Source organism: Phascolarctos cinereus, unplaced genomic scaffold, assembly GCF_003287225.1.
Source record: "Phascolarctos cinereus isolate Bilbo 61053 unplaced genomic scaffold, phaCin_HiC Scaffold_726;HRSCAF=1367, whole genome shotgun sequence".
Lineage (NCBI taxonomy): Eukaryota > Metazoa > Chordata > Mammalia > Diprotodontia > Phascolarctidae > Phascolarctos > Phascolarctos cinereus.
The window spans coordinates 29,751,325-29,766,198 of record NW_027556098.1 but is presented as its reverse complement, the minus strand read 5'-3'; positions in this window follow the sequence as shown (position 1 = coordinate 29,766,198).

The following is a 14,874-nucleotide window of genomic DNA, read 5'->3' as shown; positions in this document are numbered from 1 at the left end:
TGATCACCTTCTTCTGAATGCTCTCTAGATTATCTATTTCCTTACTAAGATATGGCTTTCAGAATTGTGTCCAATACACCCAAAATAAAATGACCAGATGAGAGTACAGGAAACTAATTTCCATAGTCTTCAATGCTATGGTTCTTTTAATTAAGCCTGAAGTTGAATTAGGATTTGTTGGCTGCCATATCACACTGTCAACTTCCATTGAGTTTATAATCCATTAAAACACTCCAGACTTTTTCAGGTGACCTGCCATCTATCCATTATTGGCCTATCTTGCACTTGCACATTTTTTTAACCCCTGTATAAGGCTTTACATGGTGGGATGGACCTGAGATTTAATTGGTAGTGAAATGGGGAAGAAATAAGGATTTATAAAGCACCTTCTGTGTGCCAGGCACTGTGCTAAACACTTTTATAGATATTTCATCTGATCCTCACAACAAACCTGGGAAATAGGTGCTATTATTATACTTATTTTACAGTTGAGGAAACTAAGGCAAACAGAGGTTAAGAGACTTGCTTAGGATCACATATCTAGAAAGTATCTAGGTTAGATTTTAACTCAGTTCTTTCTGATTCCAGGCCCATAGCTCTAGCCATTGTACCAGATAGCTGTTTCTTTTGGCATAGGGATTTGGGAACAGGGAATTGGTACTGGGAACTTCTAGTGTAGAATCTTCTACAAAAATGAAGATGAACAATTAATGCAAAAAAGTATCCTTTCTTATATAGTACTTTATATTTCTTTTTCAATTTTTTAACATTTTTATTTGAAGTTTTGAGTTCCAAATTCTATCCTTTTCTCTATCCTATTCTATCCAAAATCTATCCCATCCTCCTTCCCTCCTCTCCCTCCTCCCTGAGACAATAAACAATCAGATACAGGTTATACATGTGCAAGTATGCAAAACATTCATATTAGACATTTTGTACAAAAAGACTCAAATAAAAGAAAAAATGAAAGAAAGAAAATGAAAAATAGCATGCTTCAGTCTTTATTCAATCAATATCAGTTCTTTCTATGGAAGTGAATAGTATTCTTCATCATTAGTCCTTTGGAATTGTCTTGGATCATAGTATTGCTGAAAATAGCTAAGTTATTGGCAGCTTTCATCAAACAATATTGCTGTTACTGGGCACAACATTCTCCTGGTTCTGTTCTCTTCACTATGCATCAGTTCATGTAAGTCTTTCCAGGTTTTTCTGAAATCATCCTGCTTGCAATTTCATACAGCACAATAATATTTCATTAAAATCATATACCACATCTTGCTTGGCTATTCCTCAATTGATGGGCATCCCTTTGATTTCTTTTTTAGCAACCACAAAAAGAGCTGCTATGAATATTTTTGTGCAAAGAGTCCTTTTCCAGCAGCAATCATCAAAAGTGCTTGGTACTGGCTAAGAAATAGAGTGTTGGATCAATGGAATAGATTAAGTATGCAAGACACAGTAGTCAATGACTACAGTAATCTATTATTTGATAAACCCAAAGACCCCAGCTTCTGGCATGAAAACTCATGCTTTGACAAAAACTTCTGGGAAAACTGAAAAAGAGTATGGCAGAAACTAAGCATAGATCAAAATCTCACACCATATACCAAAATAAAGTCAAAATGGGTTCATGATTTAGATATAAGGGCTGATACTGTAAGCAAACTGGTAAAGCAAAGAATAGTTTACCTATCAGATTTATGGAGAACAGAAGAATTCATGACCAAACAGGAGATAGAGAACATGATGAAATGCAAAATGGATAACTTTGATTACATTAAATTGAAAAGTTTTTGCACAAAAAAAGCCAATGCAACCAAGATTAGAAGGAAATTAGAAAATTGGGAAAGAATTATTACAACCAGTCTTTCTGATAAGGGCCTCATTTCTAAAATATATAGAGAATTAAGACAAATTTCTAAAAATGCAAGTCATTCCCCAATTGATAAATAGTCAAAGGATATGAACAGGCAGTTCTCAGATGAAGAAATTAAAGCCATCTATAGTCATATGAAAAAATGCTCTAAATCTCTATTGATTAGAGAAATGCAAATCAAAACAACTCTGAGGTACCACATCACACCTATAAGATTGGCTAATATGACAAAACAGGAAAATCACAAATATTGGAGAAGATGTGGAAAAATTGGAACACTAATGCATTGTTGGTGGAGTTGTGAAATGATCCAACCATTTTGGGGAGCAATTTGGAACTATGGCCAAAGGGCTATAAAAATGTGCATACCCAGCAATAGGACTTCTAGAGCTATATTCCAGAGAGGTCATACAAATGGAAAAAAGGACCCACATGTACAAAAATATTTATAGCAGCTCTTTTTGTGGTGGCAAAGAATTGGAAATTGAGAGGATGCCCATCAATTGGGGAATGGCTGAGCAAGTTGTGGTATATGAATGTAATTGTGCTATAAGAAATGATGAATAGACTGACTTCAGAAAAACCTGGAAAGACTTGAATGGTCTGATGCTGAGTTAAGTGAGCAGAATCAGGAGAACATTGTACACAGTAATAGCCTTGTTGGGCAATGATTAATATTGATAGACTTAACCCTTCTCAGCAATGCAAGGATCTAAGACATCTCCAAAGGCCTCATGATGGAAAATGCTATCCACATCCAGAGAAAGAACTATGGAGTTTGGTTGAAGCATACTATTTGCTATTTTTCTTCTTCTGTTGTGTTTTGTTTCCTCTTTCTGGTAGTTCCTCCTTTTAGTTCTAATTCTTATTTACAACATCACTAATATGAAAATATGTTTAATAGGAATGTATATGTATAGCCTATATCAGATTGCACACTGTCTTGGGGAGGGAGGTGGTGAGGGAGGGAAAGAAAAATTTTAAACTCAAAATCTTATGGAAGTAATTGTTGATAATTCAAAATAAATTAATTTTAAAAAAGAGTCCTTTTCCTTGGTAAATTTTTGTATATCTTTTCGCATTCTATTGACCCTTTTTTTCGTGATTCTCTTGTATTACTCTCATTTCTTTTCCCAATTTTCTTCTTCTTCTCTAATTCATTTTTTACAAAATTTTTAAGCTCTTCCAGTAATTCTTTTTGGACCTCAGATCAAATTACATTTTTCTTTGAGTCTTGACATGTTGCCATTTTGACATGATCCTCTTTTAAGTTTATGCTTTGATCTTCCCTATAACCATAATATCTTTCTTTTGGTTTTTGCTCATTTTTCTCCCTCTTTTGTGTCTGGGTGTTTTTATGTGAGAGTTGAGCTCTTGTCCTGCACTGTCCCAAGTTGTTTTTTGGTTTTGGTTTTGGTTTTGGTTTTGTGCTGGAGTTCTGGGTCTCACTGCTGGCTTTCACTGGGCTTCAGGGCTTAGCTGCTTGCTTTCTCTGGAGGGTAGGTTTCCCTTCTGGAGTAGGGCCTCCCTGTTGGCCCCTCCTAGGTGTGAGGTTTAGCTGCTGGCCTGATACAGAGTGGGTCTTTGTTGCTGGGTTGGTATGGAAACAGAACCTCTCTGCTGGTAGGCAGAGGTGGCAGAGTCTCTTTGTTGGCCAACCCTGGGGCAGGGTTTCACTACTGGTCAATAATAGGGATTATTGCCACAGGGATGGGGTTGTTGAAGTGGGGCCTTGCTGCACTACACACACACACACACACACACACACACACACACACACACACACGTCTCATTTGCCTAAGGGTTGCTGGTTTGGCCCTCCCTGATGGATTGTCTCTGGCTTGGAGCCCTGATGAAGGCCCCCTGCTGTGAGGTTGGCTGCTGTTGCTGCTGCTACTGCTCTTGGACCTCCATCACCACTCACCCCAGTGAGACATATCTTTCCTGCTGGGCTGGTAAACTGCTTCCCTGCTCCTAGATCAATTCTGAACTGGTTTTCTAGTTGTTTGGAGGAAGATTTGGGAGGGCTTCAGAAGGTTCCTTCTTCACTCTGTCATCTTGGCCAAAAAATGTATTCTTAAGAGAATTTGGGTTGTTGGACCACCAAGAGGTTAATAATTTACCCATAGTCACTAAACTACTCAGTATTAGATACAGAATTTTAATCCACATTTTCTTCACTCAAAATTTTCAAATTATTCAATCTCGTCCAATACTCTGGCTTAAGAAGATCTTTTCAGATATTGACACTGTCACAAAATATAATTAACCACTCCTCCTGGCTTTGTGTCATCTGCAACTTTAATTAGTGAGCCAGCTATGCCTTTATCTAAGTCATTGATAAAAATATTTTTTTTTAGAAAGAGGCACAACAGATCCCTTGAATATCCCCCACCCCAAGATTTACTTCCACATTGACACTGAACCTTAAATTCCTCTTTGGGTTCAGTCATTTCTGAATCCATCTAATCATATCATCTAGCCCACTCCTCTCTATCTTATCCAAAAAAATAATAAGGCTTTGTTGTTAAAAAAATTTAGCTAAAGTGTATCTACCAAATTCCCTTGATAAAACCATATAGGAAAGCTTTCAAAAATTGGATATGAATGAGATTAATCTGGCATAAACTATTCTTGATAAAGCCATGTTGGCTCATTGTGATCACCACCTCCTTTTCTAGATGTTCACTAACAATCTTTTTAATAGTTCTAGAACTGAGGTGTCAAACACACAGCCCACCACCCATAATGTAGGCCACACTACTCCCAATTACATCCAAACCAGATTATAACATAATCAGGAGATTTTTTAAAGATAAATGAATAATACAACAAAATAATATTACATCCTAAAACTAAGTCAATAATGTGTTCTACAGTAATCCTTCTGCATGGCTTAGTGGCCCCCATTTCTATCTGAGTTTGTTCACTGTTCTTGAAGTGGATTTCTAAAAATCTAAGAAAGCAAGGACTACATCAGCCTCTTTTGCACAGCACTTAACACAGCATTAGGCAAAGTCAGGTGCTTAGTAAATGATTTTGGGGAGATAATGATAGCCCTTGGGCTATTATGAGTAGAGTTCATATTTCCATCAGAGTTTTGCTTTTTGTTTTTTTAATGGACAAGCATAGAGAGAATACACATCTGGGGTTATAAATTTTCCTGATGCCTCTGTCAATGAATGGCCTTTAGATTTATTTCTTAATATTATTTAATTGTCTCTGTTTCTCCAGCATCTGTTAAGTGGAGTTATCTAAGGAAACCTGATAAAATATCTAGTACTTGGAAATATTTCTCTTTGCAAACAGGAACAAATCTAAGTACCTTGTCTGAGATAGGGTGGCTGGTGAGGATAATTCGAAAGTTTTATAAAGGAGTTAGGGGAGATACATTTGGTTTCTACCCAGATGAGCACGGCAAAGAGAAAATTTAGTGTAATAGGTTGTTTTGCTAGCAAATTATCATAGTTCTCTTTTTTAAAGAACTATCCTGAAGGAAAATCTGAGATATGGAGAAAATTCAGTTCAATTCAATCAAAATTGATTGATCACCTACTAATTGCCAGGCATTGTGCTGAATGCTGAGGATACAAATAAGAAAAAAACAGTCCTTGTCCTCAAGGAGTTTATATTTTGATGAGGAAAGACAACACACAGAAGGAATCAAAAAATGTTGGGAGGGCTGAGTGTAGGCTTGATATTCTGTGGCATCCAAACCAAACATAGCTTCTGACAGAAAGCAGAGGGTTAACTGGAAACTTCTGAAAGTTCAGAGTGTTCTATAAAGAAAGGCTTTGGGAGGAGCTTAGTGCTCCACTCGCTAACCATCTCGCCATCTACGAGCACAGATCTGTCCATAAAAGAGTGAGCCCACATAATCCACAGAATATAACTGTTGAGTAAGAAGGGACCTTGGATAGCTCCTCTAAAATCCTCCCCTTGGAAATGAGGAAACTGATGCCCAAAGAGATTATGACCGAGGAGGTCACATAGCAAGTTAGTGGCAAATTTTGGGCTAGAATCCCATCCTCTTCTCATTATATCACATCACTCAAATTCAAAAAGTGTTTTTTTTAAGACTATCTTTTGGGGTGGGGGGGAAGCTAGGTGGCACAGTGAATGGAGCACCGGCCCTGAAGTCAGGAGGACCTGAGTTCAAATCCGACCTCAGACAAAACACTTGACACTTACTAGCTGTGTGACCCTGGGCAAGTCACTTAACCCCAATTGCCTCACTTTAAAAAAAACAATTTTTTTTTTAAATTTCAGATTTCAGTCCATATTTCTCTAAATAACACAGAAATAACTTCAATTTGACCGTTTGACATTTAGCATAGAATGTAGGTGGCATTAATGACACATTTGGCTTCTAAAACACTTTTACCTGTGGTGTGTCTCATAGTCACATGAGAGAAAAAGAAATATCTAAAGAGTCTTTAGCTTGTCTAGAATCAGAGATAGGGAACCTGTGGCCTTGAGGCCACATGTGGCCCTCTAAGTCCTCAAGTGCAGCCCTTTGACTGACTCCAAACTTCATACAACAAATCCCCTTAATAAAAGGATTTGTTCTGTAAAACTTGGACTCGGTCAAAAGGCGACACCCGAGGACCTAGAAGGCCACATAGGGCTTCAAAGCTGCAAAAACCCCACCCCTGGACTAGATCTTCATGTCAATTTCACACCTAGCCTTTAGACACCTAGTTTCTAAAAAGGATATATTTATTAATCTATTTTTTTAGGATGCAACCAAAGGAAACAGAATGTGGTGACAGATTTTAATATTTCCAAGGATCATTCTTTGGATGAGTCAAAGGTTTCTTTGACACAGGCTGGTACATATCTGATCTTTTCTCCTGTACTCACTATGTGAAGTGGTCTTTTCATTAAGAATAGTCATCAACAGATGCCAGTTCCTGAAGGATGTCATTTGGCCTTGATATACTGCTAAGCTGAAAAAAGTCTTTGGGGAGATACGCACAAATGAATCAAAGACATTTATTGAATATCCACCCTATTTGCTAGATAAGGAGGGAGTTTCAAAGAAGTAAAAGACTTAGATTTTTCCTTCAATGATTACAATATGGTTGAGCAAACAATATGTAAAACTATACATGAAAAATCATATAAAACTACCTTACAGGAAAAATATATTGGAAAATATTAAATGAGTAGTATAAGTAAGTATAATAGGACTGAATATAGAAGAGGGAATGATGACTTGGGCTAGAGTTAGGGAAATCACTAAAGGATGTAGGACTTGAGAGGTCTAGTTTAAAGGATGGGATAGGATTCTGAATGAGTCAGGACAGACTAGTGAGGGACACAGTGAGAGATAGCAGGTCAGGGGAGGTGTTTCAACTAAATTACAAGAAGTAGGTAAAGCACATTTTGATGATATTACTTGGCAGGAGCCCTACTCCTGAAAAAGCTACCTAGAGTAAGGGTTCTTAACCTAGGGCTGAAAACCATGTTTTAAAAACATATTTTGATAATTATTTCAATATAATTGGTTTCCTTTGCAATCTTGTGTATTTTATGCATTTAAAAAGATTACTCTGAGAATGAGTTCATAGGCTTCATCAGAATGCCAAAAGGGTCCATGACACAAAAAAAAGATAAGAAACCTTGTCCTACTGTAGTTTTACTCCAAGTTGTAGCCTTTCTGTCCCCAGTATTCTATGCCTCAGTACATGTAAAGGTGTTACCTCACAGACAACCCAGAAACTGGGACAAGTAGAAATATGTTATGAAAGATGAAATGACCGAGGAAACAAAGGTTTGATCTTCTGAGCATATCAGTTTATTAAGCAATGTATGCCAACTGCCTAACAAATCACAACCAGGCTCCTTCCTCAGCTTAGGGCTGGCCCAAATTAATAGAATTAAATTGAATTAATCAAATATGGCCAATTAGTTAAAAGGAAACAATTACAACAATAGGTAATCTGATTTCTAATTGGATAAAAGATTAGTGACTTTCTAAGTTGGGAAGAGGAGAGAGAACAGATGCAATTCCCCAAAGTCAGAAAAAGTGGTGTCCCACTCCCTCCAGGTCTTGCTCCCTCCCCTCCCCCCATTGTCTGTGAACAATCAAGGAAACAGTAACTGACTGATGAGTACAGGGCCAGTTTTCAGATATGATATGGATTGCTTGAGATGTACAATTGTGAGAAAACTCCTTTCATCAGTCTTTGGATCTGACTAGATTTCTGGTCAGCATAACTTAAGTCTTTAATTAAAGTCCTCTTAGCATCAAGTAGGGGTCCAGCTTCCCAGTCATTCCAGTCTAGGTTCAAACAATGCAATAAGGTTTTCTTTCAATTTTCATAATTGAATAAAGTTTTCTCACAAGACAAAAATTGGACTAGACTGATAAGTGAATAAAAAGGGAACTGAGCTGGCTCCAGAATTAAGTGAGAAGATGGAGTCAATGTGGTTCACTCAGTTCCCACAGTTCCCACAATTAACCATATGTTGTCCTAATCCCCTCAATTCCCTCAGTTTTCCTCAGTCTCAACATTAGGGACTTAGTTTCTTACAGCATACTAAAGCAGGAGTTCTTAACCATTTTATGTCATTTGGTGAAGCCTATGGATTCTTTATTAGAATAATTTCTTTAAATACATAAAATATATAGGATTACAAAGGAAACCAATTACTTTGAAATATAGTTATATTTTTTTTAAACACTTTCTTAGACTTCAGGCTAAAAACCCTACAACATGAAAGAAAATAGCATGATAAAGGAGAAAATATTATAATTTGAGAGAACAGGTTTCTGACCCTGGGTCTGCCACTGGGTCCTCATTCTAGACCTTAGGAAAGTCATTTAAATATTCTTGGTCTCAGTTTTCTTGTGGGAAATGGGAGAGACCTACTTTATGGTGAATTGAGAAGGTTGTGAAAATCATATGAGGTCACGTAGGAGAAAATGATAGCTCACGTTTGTGAAAGCATTACTGTAAGATATTAGTACTTACAGAGGAATTCCCATGTAAAAATTATATAATAATAATAATGAGCATTAATATATTGGTTTAGAGTTTACGAAGTGCCTTATATATGTTAATTTCATTTCTTCCTAACAACAAATCTGTAGGATGGGTAATATTATTATCCTCATTTATAAATAAGGAAACCAAGGCTGAGAAGGGTTAAGTGACTTGCCCAGTGTCACACAGCTAGGAAATGGCTGAGGAGGATTTTAACTTATGTCTTTCTGACTCTACATCTAGGACTCTACTCAGTATGTCACCATATTGGTTGCTCCCTAGCTCAGGCCATTTTAGTTGTTCAGGCTCAGGACTAGAATACAATGAAATACTAGCATCATAAAATTCATTAAGAATAAGTTTCTTTGCAATAGAATTAAAAAGACATACTTCACTAAAAATAGACATTCCTCTCCTCCACCTCTGCATTCTCTAGGGTAGCAACCCTGCTAACCCTCAGCAACATCAACTCCCTTTCGCTGAGTTCTTTATGCCTTAGGTGACAAGGAAGCTGAACCAATGGTTTAAGCCACATTGATGAGTCAGGCCTTTGACCTGGACCAGTCAAAGTCCAAGGAAGGTGCCCAAGCTCTTTTAAAGTAAAGCCAATCTCTCCTATGTAATGCACGTTCAGTTCCTACCACACAGTATACGGACTGTGGGTCATTCTTGGAAATATTACTTATGCCAACATAAGCTCACCACATAGGAAGGCTTTGATTTGACTTGATAGAATTTGCTCTGTTTGTTGTTGTTGTCAAGGTGATACCTTTCTCTATGCAACAAAGGGCCTGCCAGCCCAAGCTACCACTGACATATCCAACAGCTTGCATTTCCACAAGGCCAGAAAAGCTGGGTCATTTGAAGGAGGAGAACAAGAAGCTATTCCTGGAAAATGTCTTCTGAAAAGAAATCTGCAGCACTGAATTTCTTTCATTCTTTTGCTTCACTGACATTAGCAACATTAGCAATATTTTCCTCTGGTGCCTGAAAGATTTGGACTCTGCAGGCACATTAGTGTTTGGAGCCTAGCTGAATATTATCATGGCTGTTGAAGGGGCAATGGCTCTCTGTTAGCCTCTGAGCCCAGCATTTAGTTTCTCATGTGAAGCATCTTTTAAAGGCCTAAATATCACATGTTACTGCTTGTATTCCAAGATGCCAGCACACCTGGGGTTTGTCCATATACAAATGTATCTGAAATGATTTACATAGGAAGGGAAACCCCATCCACACTAATTAAATTATTTTTCTCTGGAAAGATTTTTTTTTTAATTAGTAAACTTTAAGATAAAATGGGTGGGTAGAGTAATGCATAATAAAAATGTAACTCAAGCCCCAAAGTCCATTGGTAGAGGACTGTTAGGGCATAAAAAGTATGTGTGATTAATTGGATCAAAGATTTAAAACTAGAAGGAACCTTAGACACCATCTAGTCCAACCCCCACATTTTACAGATGAGGAAACTTAAGTCTCAGAGAGAATAAGTGACTTGCCATGATCGATCATAGCTAGTGATCACACCTGTGATAACAATCTCAGAAGTGGGACTTGAAGACAGGTTTTCCTGACTCCTAGTCAGTTTGTAATTGTTTTCTTATCTGGATCCCATGACTTCTGGCATGGGCATGCCCTAGGGAATCGAGAAGTATGAGAGGAGGGCATCTAGAATAATACATATATCAAAAGATGGTCATGTAAGAAATCCTTTGTAAGACATCATGTAAATGAGAACACTAATGTGTTCTAGTCATGAAATGTCCACTTCTTTTCCCCCTCCTCCCATATATTCCTAATTATACAGCAATGTAGTAGCCAGGGGGTAGGGGTGAAATAGGAGACAAGAAAAAGTACAGTGAGTGAAAGGGAAAGAAATCTGTGTTTTTTCCTGTCCCTGGCAATGGCCACAGTGATTTAACCCCCTTTTTTGAGGCAGTAAAGTTCAACAAAATGAAAAGGAGAATGGATTTGGAATCAGAGAACCTGGGTTCAAATTCTTTCTGCCTAAGTGACCTTGGGCAAATCCTTTAGACCACTCCACCTCTCTGGTCCTCAGTTTCCACATCAGTTAAATAGTGTGGGGTGGACTATATGACCTATATTTATCCTTCCAACTTTAAATTTCATAATATGAAATATTTATTGAATACCTAATATGTATCTACCTCTGTGCTACGTACTGTGAAAGGCACAAAAGTTGTATAAAAAGAATTTCCTCTTTTCATTGTGCTACATACAATGAGAGAGAACATGTACATGAAACTATTAAGAAAGAATAAAAATACATTTGAAAAAGTGTCTTGGAGCCTGGACTTAGAGTCAGGAAGATCTGAGTTCAAATCCAACTTGTCACCATGTGATGAAGTCAATACACTTCTCTGAGTCTCATTTTCCTCTTCTACAAAATGACAGAATTGGACTAGATGGTCTTGAAATTCCCTCCCAGCTCTAAATCTGCCATTCTATGGTATAATGCAACATTATTTGGTATTGTTAATTACTTATTTTGTATGCATGTGCTCATCTCACATAATAAGATAGAAGGGGGGAGAGGAGGAGAGACAATCACTGGACAGCCCACATTCAGCATTGGCTTCTACCCAACGTAAAGAGTACATGAGGAAGAATCACAAAGGTTGGATGGGATGTGCTGTGGTGAGCATATGGGAGGTCACGAAGAAGGATAGCACAGGACAAGTTTAGATGTGCAAAAACCCACAGCAGTGAGATCACAGATCCATTGTATGGGGTTAAATGACATTTGAGGAGCTCAGGAAAGGGAAAAGTCAATATGGTCTGGAGTAATAATAAAATCAATGGCTGACATTTATATAGCACCTTGGAATTTAGAAAGTGCTTTCCACATGTTGTCTCATTCAATCCCCCTAACAACAATATGGGATGGGTATTTCAAGCATCATTTTCCTCATTTTATAGGAGACCTAACAGAAACTGAGAAATTAAGTGACTTGCTCAAAGTCCCGAGGATACTACATTTCAGCATTAGCACTTGAATCCAGGTCTTCTGACTGGCTTTTTCCACTAGTCAGGGATGACTCCCAACAGTTAAAAAAGAAAAACACAAGATAGTTAATACAGTTACTTTTTATGATCAATAATGGTATGGAGTATAGATTGGGGAAATCCACCCTTTTTTTTTTTTAATTTGAAGACATTGCTCTCTTCATTCTCCCAAAGCTCTGGAACTAGAAAAGAAAGCAGGAAAGATAAAAACATGTAAACATATTTTGTCATAATGTATAAATGTCTATAAATCATGGAAAAAGTTTGATGACTGAATGACGGTAAATATGTTTTAGCAGGCAAGAAGATGAAGTGCTGCTTACCCTTAGCAAAAGGGAGGATTGGTAAGCCACTGATGCTGAAGTCTTGCATTAATTAGATCATATCAGACTTTTCAAATAATTGCTTACTCAGTGTGATGAGTTGGTGACCCTTCACATAGGCTAGCAGGTTGTGGGAATATCTACCTCTTCCACCTTATAGAGAAAGCTTCTACAAAAGAGTGTGGCAGCTTTAGCACCCAACTCATGGCATGTTCAACTCTGAATTATTTTACTTCTTTCCATTTGAGGTAAGCTGACTTCATTACACAAATGTAACCATAAAGGATTACAAAATTTAGAAATGGATAAGACTTTAGTCAAACATCATTTTAATTGAAAAAGAAACTGAGGCCCATTGAGGTGATGTTTCTTACACAAGGTCTCATAAATAGTAAGGAGAAGAATTAGGATTTGAATACAGGTCCTCTGAATCTATGACTTGTATTCTTCCCATTGTACCACATTATCTCCATAAAGGGGCCTTTGAATGATAACTATTGATTCTCACCAGTGAGGTCTCTACAACTCCAGTCTTTTGTCATGGTTATTTACAAGCTTACCAAGAAGAATAACAACAGTTCCGTTCTGCTTAATATGAATTCACATACCTTTCATAAGGGAATTTATGGACCTAGAAGGTGAGTTATAGCTCATTTTCTTCAGAACGAAGTTTTCCTTACTTACTCCAGTATTAGGATCCCCAGCTATTCCATCCCCGCCCAGGGATGGATATCTTTAATACTGGCTAACAAAGAAGGTTGTTTTGGAAGGAATTAAATAGAGAAAAATATTAACAATATTAAGAGCCTAGAGAGATCTACCTTTCCTGCTATCAGCTTTGATTATATTGGTTATATAATTGGCTTGCTTCCATAGTAACCAGGCTTTTGGTAAATCCTCAGTTTTTAGCTCCCTTTCCCTCTTTGTTAAACATTTGGAAGCCTTCCAGCTAATATTACTAGTCTGATATGAGTTGATGTCCTATAATTTTAACATGTTATCTTTGCAGATGATACCAGATTTACAGAATCAGAGTCCCAGCACATAAATTCATCTCAGTATCCAACTAATAGAACTTAAACTTGAATAAGAATCTCTCCTACAACATCATTACAACAAATAACTTCTTAGCCTTCACTTAATGACCTCTAGCGAGGGCTCTTCCTTTTACAAGGCAGCCCATTATATTTTCGGACAGATGTTCCATAAAAAAGTTTTATTTTTTTTCCAAAAATTGAATTGAAATGAGATCTCTACAATCTCCAAGCATTGTTCCTAGTTAGATAAATTAGAACAAGTTTAATCCCTTTTTATATGGTAAAAGTTTGCCTGAATTATTCAGATAATTCACATATTTACATTAAAATATAGTTAAGTAATCTGTATTAAACATAGTCAAGTAAATGAATAAATGAAGGTCCAATATGGTCTCAAAATAGTAATATTTGAAAATGTTTCTTGACTGACTCCTCAGATTATTAGGAAAGCAAATTTTTTTTTGAAAAGTTGCACAGAATACATGTCTTTTCTGACTTAAACAGGCTCTGAAGTCCAAAAGTTTTGCATTACTCCTAAATTTAGAAACCATGAATTCTTAGTAAGTTCTAAACTTGGCAGAGATCCTCCCATCCTTAATTACACTCAACCAGATTAGGATCAGACACAGCACAACTTTGTTGTTTCTTTTCCACATTTAACATTTTCTTTTGTATAATATTAAACATTTGAAAGTCCAGCCAAAAATCCCATCTGTTTAATATTTCATTTATCTTTTTTGTCTCATCATAGTTTCTCTCCCTAGTCAATCCCATAAAATTTAACCATCTTGCTGTTGAAAACTGTCTGTCTGTAAAGACAGAAATGAATCTGACAAGTATCTGGTGTGTTTCCTCATTGTAGGTAACCAATATTTTTTTTTTTGCCCTTCATTATCCAGGATTCTGCCTCCTTTTTTATTTGCTTTGCCTTTCTGTCTCCACAACAATACTTTCTCTAATTAGTCTGAACGGGAGAAGGAAGTTTAGCTCGGGGTTTGTATTTATTTTTAAACTTTTTTTCATATCAAATATGGCATTGAGTTTGTGGGACTCAGTGACTTGGAGGGTAATAGTGTCTTTGAAAGTAATAGGGAAGTGGGAAAGAGAGAAGATAACGAATTCTGTTTTGGACATGTTGAGTTTGAAATGTGAACAACACATTGGATTTAATATATCCAAAAGGCAGTTGTTGATGTCCCATTAGACCACAAACTTCTTGAAAGCAGGGACATTCTTTGGCCTTTTTTCACATCCCCAGCACTTAGCACAATTCCTAGCACACATAAACCACTTAATAAATGCTATTTGTTTGACTGAGTGATTAATGTAGGACTAGAGCGCAAGAGAGACCATGCTTTTATATCTTCAGCACTTATAACTTTCACTTAGTAGAAACCTAATAAATGTTTTAAATTTAAAAAAAAACCTTCCATTCACAAATGGAATTTTTGTCACAACATCTTATATTTGGAAGGGATATGAGAAGCTATCTAGTTAAAATGTCTTCCTGCCCAAGAATACCTTTACAATTTTTTCAACAAATGTTAATTATGTCTTTACCTTGAAAAGCATCATCAATATAGAACCTACTGCCTCCCAATGTGGCCATTCTCCTTCTACCC